The 12,464-nt window shown below is 35.7% G+C and overlaps 1 protein-coding gene across 1 annotated transcript in view; it reads left to right on the top strand.

The window, feature by feature from the left end:
• LOC133326177 (conserved oligomeric Golgi complex subunit 4) overlaps positions 1 to 12,464 on the top strand; it is a 95,411-nt gene that overhangs the window by 31,416 nt on the left and 51,531 nt on the right. The gene's annotated exons all lie outside the window — the stretch shown is intronic.

Genomic DNA, 12,464 nt, shown 5'->3' with positions numbered 1-12,464 from the left:
TTTTTTGAAACGATCAAATTATAATCGGTAGGCTGTACTCGATTCGGATTGTGACAGAAGAACAAAAGATCGCGGTTAGACGCAACAGCTTTTGTGCCCCTTCCAACTAAGAAACCAAATTATGATGGAGTGTCCCGATTTGTAATTGCCTCCGGTGTTTCCAACAACATATTCCAGATTGGTAGAGGCATCAAAAACATTTACCGTGAATATTCTGAAGTTTCTGAACTTCGTGGTTGGTACCTACTTATCAAAGTCAATAATATCAGAGCCTTCAAAAAGTTCATAAGTGCGAATTATATAGTTCCTCTTCCTAGATTGAAGCATTCTCAAAAACCGGATGAAGAGATACTCAAAGATTTAGCCGAATTCGATGTTATTGCTACACGGAAGTTTATGAAATGGGAAAGAAGTGAATTGTTTACCACAGGTGAATCGGTTCTTTCTTTTAATTTAATACATCCTCCAAACTTCATCGATATAGGTTGGCATACCATTTCCAGTTCGTGATTATTTCCCGAATCCACTAAGGTGCAAATGTTGGAACATACCAAAAACCATTGCATGGGTACTACACTTTGCAAGGAACGTGCTATAATCCCTCTACATAACAAGGAAACATTATGTTAACTGACACACACGCATCATACGACAGTACATATCCAACATTTTTAAACCACTAATCGGCGAACAAAATCAAAATCATTCAAAGGTACAATCGTAAGGCTTGGAAAATATTCGAGAGTAATCCGTTTTCACAAGTAATAAAGAATAATAAAGATGCTCAAAGAAAAAGTTCCTCCGAGGAAAACACAATATCTTCAACGTTACAGTCCAACAAAGCTCCGCACCAGTTGTTACTTCCACAAAGTCACCTTCACCAACACAACATAGATGACTTAATTTCCTTCTTGCTCTAATAATTCTAACCCCGAACATAACAACATATTAACGTAAATACAGAAAAAGAGAAATTATTAGATAAACTTCACACAAAAATATCAACTTTGAAAGCAAAAAAAAAAAAAAAAAAAACAAGTTGTTATTTAAACCAGAGCTCCGATTTGCTCGATTTTACTCGCGAGTGAAAAATACCGATAGGGAGTAAGTAAAGAGTACGAGTTTTTTAGGGAGTATACTCTCCACTCTGGGAGTGCTCGCGAGTACTCCTTGATGAAGAAAAAGAGTGTGAGTCAAAATGTTCGAAATAGAGTATGAGTTCACTCTAAGAGTGAGATCGATTATTTTGTTTACTGAAAATGTGAAATACAAATAAAAATCTTATACCATATAAGATTTTTATATGTTTTTTATTTTAATTTATAAAATGAATTCAACCGTGTGATTTAATTAATTCAATATTTTTTTAAAAGCATAAACACCTCCAAACAAATTTTTAAAATGGTATTCATTAAAAAATGTGGAAAAGTATTCTCCAAAAATATTAAAAGCGCTGGTTTGAAAGAAAACCCATGAATGCATAAATGGTTCATTATTTAATTATAGTATCAAAATATTGTCGAGGGTTTCAATTTGGAGGCTGGTTCGTCTTGCTGTCACTATTTCAGACTTACATAAAGTGAACGCAGAGAACGAGCTTGTTGATGCATGCATTCCCAGCAGTACAGCAAACCAAACATCACAAAACAAACAAACAATGCACACAAACAACATCAAGTAAAACAACGGTATCACAACAAAAACATAAATAAAACTAAAAGAGTACTCGGCAAGAGTGTAATCTGCTCGATTTCGAGCGTATTTCACTCCCACTCGAAAACGAGCGAAGCACTTGCGCTCTTATTTGAGTGGCAGAGAAAAATAGAGTATACTCTATTTACTTTTTCTACTCGCAAGAGTACTCCCGCTCGAATTCGAGCGAGTTTCACTCTTCACTCGAATTCGAGCGAGCATTTCGGAGCTCTGATTTAAACGCATTATGAAGCTTCACCCAAAAAGTCATCATTAACAAGTATAGCACTAACATCAAGAAGAAATGCAATTGATGAGATGGAAGATGTCTCGTATGTCTTCGTAATATTAATTTACTCATGCTTATAAATTTTTCAGTATTAATGGTTCTAGATTCTAACATCACTACCCTACAGTGGAATACTCAAGGGTTCATTTGTCACAACTTTGCCCTTGAAATGTTAATAACTTTGCACAATCGTAGTGTCATTGTATTGCAAGAGATTTACATCACCAGGTTAGGTAATATTTCACCATAATAAAGACAACAACTTTTCAAAATCAGGAACAGCAATTCTAGTCAAGACTAATCTAAGTGAAATTAACATTTTCGAATCTTCTGAAAATTTTCTATTTCAGTCTTTATCATTAGGCTGCCTCTATACATTATAAACGTATATAAAGAGCACGACATTCCATTAACACGTGAAATGATCAATCCAATAAACGGTCCATCACTCCCACTAGGTGGTTTAAATACTCAAAATACATTATGGGGATCTTCCGACACCTCTTAAGGAGTGCAGATAAAAATGGACTTGTTATTCTCAACGACGACTCCCCTATCTTATTGAGCACATACAGCCATAGGAATCTCCATGTGTCACTCTGATTTATCTTTTTCATTTTCTCATCCTCATATCAAATGCCATTCCTATCCCAATCAAGAACTTGTATTCCACGATTTATAGATACTAAAGCCAACTGGAGCCTCTTTCAAACTAAATTACTTATTTAGATCTCCAACTTCATTAATTCGGAAAATGTTAATAAAGAGGCCAGGAACAAAAACATTTTAGAGTGTTCCGGTACACAAACATTAAAAAATATTTTAGTGTTACTGTTCCGGAGCACAACGAAATACGTAGTGTTCCACATCTTGTTACACTAAAATCATAGGAGCACTAAAAATCGTAGTGTTCCACTTGATAGAACACTTAACATCATAGTGTTATACTTACTAGAACACTTAACTTCGTAATGTTCCACATGTCGGAACACACAGAAAAAAGAAATTTATTTACTTCTATTTTTTGTATAAAGAAATACAATTGTTCGTTTGCCAGAATTCATTTTAATGGAACATTAAACGTTTATTGATTTAATTCAGATTAAGAAAACATAAATAATAAAAGAAATGTGCGACGTGAAAACATAAAATAATGTTAAAAACTGAATGAAATGGAATTCGCGTATGCGCTACGACGTCTAGGCAACAACTGCTCGCCTATCCGCTCTTCTGCTTGCCTATCCGCTACGCCTTCTTCTTCTCTTCGTTAAAATTAATTCGATTTTGCATAGTTGTACATTATCGTACTCTCACAGTCGGTCATCCTGTCGCTTTCGCTATTGTCGTTTTCGTTGGGTGGTACACCATCGTTTTAATTTATCAGATGCGTGAATTGATTTATAATGATGTTGTTTTCGGTTAGAACCTGGTGCTGTTTTCGGTTAGAACGTGCGTTGTTATAAAAGGACCTTTAAATAGAGGTTCTAACTTTCTAGAATGTCCAGTAGCTGTTGGTTCGTTTTCGATTAAAACCAGATCACCTTATATAGTGTTGGGCTCGCATGACGTTTATCGTACCGTTGTTTCTCGACTTGTCGTTGTTGGTTAATTCGATTTGCTGATTCGTTTCGTATTTCCTGCATACCCTCTTCATCAAATGTTTCGCTGTGATACAACGCTAATACTAATTTTTTCTGTAGTATATCTCTAGGTTGTTAGGCGCATAATAATTCTTGTGGTGTACAATCAGTAGTTTTGTTTTTCATTGTATTAATATTGGATCCGTCGTATTTGTTTGTCCCATCGTCTATCTTCTTTCACCGTTGGGAGAAGCATTCCAAGTATTGTACGGTTTGTTCTTTCGGCGTGTTCTTACTGTGTTAAGAATATGTTTAATATCATTGCCTTGAAATATTCCATTTTCAATTTTATATTCGCTGCATAAAGTTTTTTTGTTTGGCGATAACTCCGTCGACTATTTCCCTTATTTTCTCGTCCTGAAGTTGCATTGAGAATAGCCAATCTTCTTCACTTTCAGTGGTTTTTGATATACACAGCATCGATGCGGTTTCTCATATGGTGCTCGGCTTAGAGCGTCAACGTGTCCCAATGTTTCAAGTTCGTAACTATGATAGTTTTTCTCCTCATCGGTCCTTGATCTGCTGTAAAAAGCTACAGGTTTCCACACATCGGTTTCCTTCTGCATCAATATTCCGGCAATACCTATGGAGCTTGCGTCCGTATGGATCTGGTATTCACTATTCATCATGTACGCTATTAAAATCGGGTTGGATGTCAAGTACGTTTTTAATTCGTGGAATGCTGCTTCCTGCTTCTCATCCCAATAAAACGAACAATCCTTTCTGAATAATACACGTAGAGGTTCTGAGATGACTGCGTATGCGGGAACGAATTTACGAAAATAACTGGTCAATCCAAAAAATTGTCTTACTGCTGTTATATTTGTGGTGTTGGAAATTCAAGAATTGCTGCCGTTTTAACCTTCCCTGGGCTTAGACCGTTGGGGTGTAGTTTATGACCAATAAATTTTATAGATTCGTTTAGAAATTTGCATTTTTGGAAATTCAGCGTTAAATTTAGTTTTCGTAAGACTGAAAATAATCTCCGCAATTTGTCCAACATTTCGTCAATACTATTACTCCCCACAACGATATCGTCCATACAGTGAAACACTTCCCCATCCCGAGCTCTCTCGCGGATTAGGGCCATTAAACGCTGAAAAACCCCATCTGGTGTCACAAATGCGGTATACATTTTACTATTATCGTCCATCGGAACCTGGTAATATCCGTTGTTCAAATCTAGGACCGTGTAGTATTTGAATTTATTTATGTCTTGCAGTGGTTCTACGATATTTGGAGTTGGAAATATCTCCTTTACTACGTGTTGGTTTAATTTTTGATAATCGACGCATAATCTATCCTGACCATTTTTCTTCTTTACAAGTACAATTGGGCTGGCATACGTGGACGTAGATATTGTTATAATATCGTTCGTTCATTTATCATCGTTTTTATTATTTCTTTTTTCGGTTCGGGTATTCGGTATGGCCTGGATACAACAGGTTCCTTTGTCGTCAATTCCATTTTCATTTCTAATTCGTTCGTTAATCCGATTTCGCTTATGTCTCTTCCCATAACATTTCTATAGTCGTTTATCAGTTCACACAACATAATCCGGATATCTTCGTCGTTCTGGAGTCGAATCAAACCATAACTTTGCTGGACATTTTAACTTCCTATACACTGCTAGTAGCAAAAGTGTTTCTTTAACTCGTAGGCTTGTGTTGCTTTATCTACTCTGTCGATGAATTGTTCTACATCGTACTCCGGTAAGATTTCCGCCATTTCTTGTACACTGTACGTTCTCTGAATGGGGTCGTAACTCGGTTTATGTGTAAGAGCTTGTTCATTTACCATGGTCTCGTTGCTTTCATTTGCTGGTAAACTTTAATTTGGGATTGTATTGACACTTCCTCCTGTATGCCATCGATATCCTCACACTCGACCTCCTCGCTACCTTAAGCTCCAGATAACCGTTCGACCAGTTCACCTTTCTTTTCCACCGTGTCTATTTTTTCGCGAAGTAACAGTTTTTATGTATCAACATTTAATGATGTTATTTTAGGCATGTTGTTTCGTCACTCCGTTTGCTAGTCGTTTATCCTTTTTTCGTTTTCCGTCCGTTTTTATAATTAGTTGTTTAAGTTCGATAATTATCGTTTTTGTGTTTCGTTTCGTTCCTAATTATTTTCGTTCGTTGTTCGTTATTTCTTTGTACGTTATCCTCTCTTTCCTTTTATATTCTTCCAAATCGTTATACCGTTACTTTACATTCCTCACGTAGGCGATCGATCACATTATGAAGTTCTTAAACGTTTATATGTTCGTGTTTGTTTATTTTTACTTCACACAAAAATTGTTTGGGTTCTGAAAATTAATTATTTTTTTCGACATTACTTACATGTAAAAGATATACACGCTTTCCGTACCCTTCGCCACACTGTGGTACAGGGTATTATGTCTTTGTGGATATGTTTGTAACAGGCAAAAGGAAACGAGATAGACACATAGTCACCTTTTTAGAATATATCACTTTCTGAGTCGATTTATGCATGTCCGTCTGCCTGTCCATGTTACAGGTCGCATTTATGATCAAGGACGATCCTTAATGAAATTGGAAAAATCAGTTCAGATTTAGATATATTTCCCATATATATTTTCGTCCCTTTTGATGTAAATGGTGCACCTAAGTTCCTATATATCTTTCGATATGTACGAAATTTGGCATATCGTACTGAATTATGTCTATAACACACATCATTTATGTTTCGGGAAAATCGGTTCAGATTTAGATATAGCTCTCATATATTCGTCCGATTCTATGTAAAAAGTGTACCAAAGCCCCTAGTATTGACACACAATTTGTACAATGTACTGAAGTTAATATAAAAATGTACTGAAGTTAATAAATTAAATTGCACAACGTATCAAATTGAGACTAGAATGACTTTATTTCTTTCTGTTGAAATTGGTGCATATACTGACTTAGCTTCCATATATTATCCGAACGGAATTTAGAAAATTACAAAAAAATTTGTTTCGTTTGTATAGAAGAGATGAAGATGAGAACTATTTTAGGTTTTGGAATTTTTAGGAATGTACGTGGTTACATTCCAACATGTGTTGTAATAAATGCATAACAGAATAACCATTTAGCCATTTCATGATCACTAATTGAAGTTTCTGTGATGTAACAATAGTAGATGTATTTAGTCTGCTCTGAGTGAATTAAATAAAATTGAGCATAGTTCTTAAGCAACCGTCAAATTAACCACTCGTTTCTTTTGGCCTCCAACAGGTTATGGGCCCAGAGGCAAAGTTTAAGAAACAATTTTTTTGAAGAAATATAAGTGAGAAACGACAGAAATGACATCGACATTGTTCTTTCCATTTGAAAAATTAAAAGGCCGTGAAAATTTTGATACATGGAAGAGTCAGGCCAAGTCGTACCTTATATTAAAAAATTGCCGGAAAATAATAGAAAATGGTTTGGCGGCAGAAGCCACCGAAAAGGAACAGGAGAACAATGAGAAGGCGTTGGCAGAAATTACATTAATGGTGGAACCAAGTAACTTTGCGCATATTGCTAATGCGAAGACAGCGAAAGAGGCATGGCAGGCGTTGGTGAGTTCATTTGAAGACACCGGGTTAACAAGGAAAGTGGAGCTACTAAAACAGCTGGTACAAATGAAATTATCTGATTGTGACAATATTGAGTTAGTTGCATCCCTGATGTTGGCGGGACTTCAGAGGAATTTAAGTCTATGGTGTTGGCAGTGGAAAATTCCAAAACCAAATTGAGTGTGGATATGGTCAAAATGTGTTGCTGCAAGATGCTAAATTCGATGGAATAAAGAAGGAGGACGCCGCATTTGTAATGAAGAAAAAATTTATCAAAGGAAAAAAATTCAAATGTCATGGTTGTAAAAAAGAGGGTCATTTCATAAGAAATTGTCCCAACAGAAAAAAGTTTGAAATGTGTATCAACAACCATAAGAAAGAGACAGATGATAGGCTGTTGTTGACATCCCTTTCCACACCACATGAAATAAATGCAGATGATTGGTATATCGATTCAGGGGCAACTGCACACATGACACATTCTAGATCGCTGTTGTCGAATATTCGCGCTAATGCTGGCAGAGAAGTAACGGTAGCGAACAAAAACACCATGAGAGTTGAATGTATTGGTGACTGTAACGGCAACAAAACGAATGCAGTACTAAGAAATGTTGAATATGTTCCATCTCTTTGTACAAACCTCATGTCGGTGAAACAGTTAATTGAGAATGGCAACAGAGTAGTGTTTGAAAATAATATGTGCACAATTTTTGGAAGTGATGGCGTTGTTGTGGCGAAGACAATGTTGCAGAATAATTTGTATAGGCCCACTTGTTTAAATATTAACAAAATGAATGCTGCTTTTGTCGTGAATAAAAATGCGAGTATTTGGCATAAAAGACTTGGGCACATCTGCGACGACACCCTAAACAAGATAAAGGGCACAAATGATTTCAACTTTAAAATAGACGGTCAGAAATGTGAAGTGTGTATACGAGGCAAACAGTCCAGAGGTTCGTTTAAGGAGGAAGGCCATCGAGCGACAGAATTGATGGAACACGTCCACTCTGACGTCGTTTTCTGGTGCGAGGTACATCGTAACATTCGTGGATGACTTTTCGAAAAAAGTGTTTCTGGTACCAATCAAAAACAAATCTGAAGTCTTTGAAACATTTAAGCATTTTAAAAGTATGGCTGAAAATCAGTGTTCGAAGAGGATGAAGATCTTTCGATCAGATAATAGAACTGAGTACATCAATGGAGCATTCCAAAAGTTTTTGTCTGTCCATGGAATAGTTCACCAAAAATCAGCGCCGTATATTCCGCAGCAGAATGGGGTGGCGGAAAGACTTAACCGCACAATAATGGATCGAGTACGCTGTTAGATTCGGGACTTGATTCCAAATTTTGGGCTGAAGCTGCGGTTACTGCAGCATACGTTTTAAACAGAATTCCATACCGAAAAGAGGTACGATGTCCTGAAGAGATGTAGACTGGCAGAAAACAGGAATTGGAACGCCTTAGAATATTTGGCTGTAAGGCGTACGTGCATATTCCAAAGTCGCAGAAATCAAAACTTCAGACCAAATCAACAGAATGCATATTCGTGGGGTATAGTCAAGAAAGTAAGGCATACCGTTTGTTCAATCCGATGACGAAGAAGATTATAACCAGCTGTGATGTCGTATTCATGGAAGATCAGGTATGTAAATCTGATACAGATGTCACTAATGTGTTTGGAAATTCTGTGGTAGAAGTCATCAATGGCAACGATGGTAAGATGTTTGTTGAAGATGTTCAACACAACCAAGTAGCAGAAGTAGTAGAGAATGCAGATGTAGTCGAGAATGCAGATGTTTCTATCGATAGTCTAAAGGTTGACGATTTTTCTGACGACAACATACAATTTCAAGATGCTGAGCAAGAACTTCCAGCTAAGTACGAAGAAGCCGAAATACGTCGATCGGGAAGACTTGCTGCAAAGACACGAACGAATTTTAGTTTTTGTGCTACTACGTTTATTGCAAATGATCCTACAACCCTGGAAGAAGCCATGAAATCGAGCAATTTTAAAGAATGGCGTTGTGCAATGGACGAGAAGATAATGTTACTTGCTCAGAATAAGACTTGGGAGTTAGTAGATCTACCAACCAGAAGAAAACCCTTGAAATCCAAATGGGTCTTCAAAACAAAACCAGATGGGTCAAGTTCGAATACTCGCCATAAAGCAAGATTGGTCATAAAGGGTTGCAGTCAAACAGAAGGCATCGATTATGAGGAGACGTTTGCTCCTGTAGTGCGATACACATCGATCCGTTTTTTCTTAGCACTAGCTGTAAAACACGACATGCATATTCACCAACTCGATGCAGTGACGGCTTTTCTCCATGGCGAGCTTAAGGAGGAAATTTACATGGTTCAACCCGAGGAATATGAAGTTTGTTTATTGAGAAAAACACTGTATGGCTTAAAACAATCGAGTCGGGTTTGGAATAATACCCTTAACAATGTTTTGCTCAAATTTGGACTGCTAAGGAGCGAAATTGATCAATGTGTTTACTATCATCGTGAGCCCAACAAATTTTTGTTTGTAGCCATATACGTGGACGACGTGTTAATATTTTCAAACGATATGGATGTTACCAATCAATTAAAGAAAAAGCTATCGACACATTTTATGATGAAAGATTTGGGTGAGGCAACATCTGTACTTGGTATGAGAATTCAGCGAACAGAAAATTGTGTCAAGATTGATCAATCGCAATATTTTCAAGAGGTTCTAAAGCATTTTGGTATGGAAGATAGCAAACCTATATCTTCTCCAGTCGACATGAATCAAAAATTGTCTTTAGAAATGTGTCCATTGATTGAAGAAGATAAGGAGGAAATGAACACAGTGCCGTATTTGGAAGCTGTGGGACCATTGTCATTTAATGGCAATCCTGGAAAAGCCCACTGGAAAGCAGTTAAGCGAGTAATGCGTTATTTGAAGGGCACATTTGAAAAGTGTCTAGTCTACACCAAGTCAGGTGGTGCCTTAGTTGGATTTTGTGATGCTGATTGGGCCGGAAACGTAAACGACAGGAGGTCCACAACAGGCTATGTGTTTACCATGCAAGAAGGTGCAATATCATGGTGCACAAAATGACAACGTCGACAGAAGGTGAGCTTATGTCAGTGTTTGGGGCAATGCAAGAAACAGTTTGGCTTCAACGATTGGAACGAGAGCTATTGAATGTATCCATTGCTGTTACGTTACACTGCGATAATAAAAGCGCAATTCAAATAGTACGAAATGGCTTCTACTCTTCGAGAACCAACCAACCTGAACAAAAATTATAAAAAGGAAGAATATTCAAATAATGTACATGTGATTTTGTAATATTTATTCCAAAATCATAAAACTTTTTTTCGGAATATCCGCGTAATTTCTACAGTTGTATTCATGAATGAACTGGTAATATTAATCTTTTCAAGAATTTTGATAATTTTCGAATAGTGTCTTCGGCAATATTACTGATAAAATATCGAGGAATTTTTTGGTATACAACATTAACCTTCAACCGACACATTGAAGATGTCTTTTCGGCCCCCTTTTCCAGAAGTGATTGAATAAAACTCAAGCTGCTCAGAATATTATATAGTCTCAGTATAGACTAAAACTCAAATATCAGTCTAAACGTCAAGAATCTTGTAAAAACATAAACTCATTTTAGGGTTAAAATCGTACTTATTACTATTTTTTACCCATTTCCCCCATAAAATGTAATTTTAGAAGGATTGTATAAGGAACAAAAATATTGATGTTGATATGCAAGTACTAAATCTGGTACTATTTGCATTTAGTTGAGCGTATAGAGATGTAATCCTGAAAATAGGAATTAGGATAACTATTGGAGCACAGGATTGAGTTAGCTTTTTGAAAAATCGTACTTATGTGTACGAAAAGTATTAAATGGTACTAAATTTGGTAAAATTTAGATTTGGTTGAGCGGATTGAAATGGAAACATGAAATTTCAATTACGCTTTGAAAATTCAATTTTGTTTGGCACGAAATGTACTAAATTTGGTACAAGTTGGATAAAGGTAAACAGATAGAGCTGGAATCTTGACATTGGGAATTACTGGATTTAGGTAGTTAGTTATTTCGTACTTATGGAAACAAAAAGTACTAAATGGTACCAAATATTGCACAATTTGTTCTTCGGTGAACTGATTGGAATTAACATTAGTGCTTGGATGCTAGGTTGACACGTGGAGGTAGTTTTTCGTATTAATGCGTACTAAGTGGTAATAGATTATAGTACAACAAATAATAGAAAAAAAAAACATTTTGTAAAATAAATTTTTTATGTATTTTATAATTGTATTAAATGAGTGGTAGAATGGATATGCCGGGAGCAAGCATATTTTAACACCATTAGATTTCATTATCATAAATGTTTTGTCATTGTCATGTTTGCAATTTGTTAATATACGAGAAATTAAAATTAAAAAAAAAACACTGTACTTATAAGTGGCCTTTATATGCATAAATATTTTATTGTTATTGCGTTATATGTTTATATATAAGTCTCAATAAAATTAATTGAGTGGAAGAAAAGTTTATAAGTTACCCTTGGCAATTTCTAATTTCGTTGTCAAAGAAGAGAAGAAAGGACGCAATTTTTTGTTTTGACTCTTATATTTGGCAAAATTTTTGTGCAATGGAACGCTTTAAAAAATAGTACAATATGAGTTGTATCTGGTTACTTTTCCAGTAACATTTACTCAGTCAGCAGTGTGGTCATTTTAGCATTCACACAGTCAGTTCTATTTCAGAGAGTAAGGCGGTTTTATTATCTTTTGAAATAATACTGAGAAAAGTAAACAAACCACATCCAGTAAGATTTTCAAAATTTCACGTAATTTTAGATTTCATGTAATTTTAGATACAATTCATAAAATAAAGAAAAGTGAAAGCTAAAAACTAAAGACTTCAAAGGAATTCGTAAGCGCAGTTTTTTTTTTTTTGGAAAAGTTCTATCTTTCTGTGACATTTGGTCCATCTTGATGATAAATGCATGCAAAATATCCTGACTTTCTCCTTTAATTTAAGTATTTTTCGTCCAAACTGTTTTTATTACCAACTTTACTTGCAAACGTGGTACAAATATTCAAGGCAACTTATAATTCAAGACAAATTCAAGACGCAAAATTTAGTTCGCTGTCAAATAATTTTGTTTGCCCAAAATCAGCTGTTTTTGTGTTTGCCATTGAAAATATGACAACACAAAACAAATGCCACACTGAATCTAAATTTTGTATTGCTAAACAAATGTATAAAAGTTATTTATTG

The sequence above is a fragment of the Musca vetustissima genome, unplaced genomic scaffold, assembly GCF_032173495.1.
Source record: "Musca vetustissima isolate MV318-11 ecotype Yass unplaced genomic scaffold, APGP_CSIRO_Mvet_v1 utg35446, whole genome shotgun sequence".
In the NCBI taxonomy this organism is placed as follows: Eukaryota; Metazoa; Arthropoda; class Insecta; order Diptera; family Muscidae; genus Musca; species Musca vetustissima.
The sequence above is the reverse complement of the archived record's forward strand: the minus strand, read 5'-3'. Positions and strand labels throughout refer to the sequence as shown.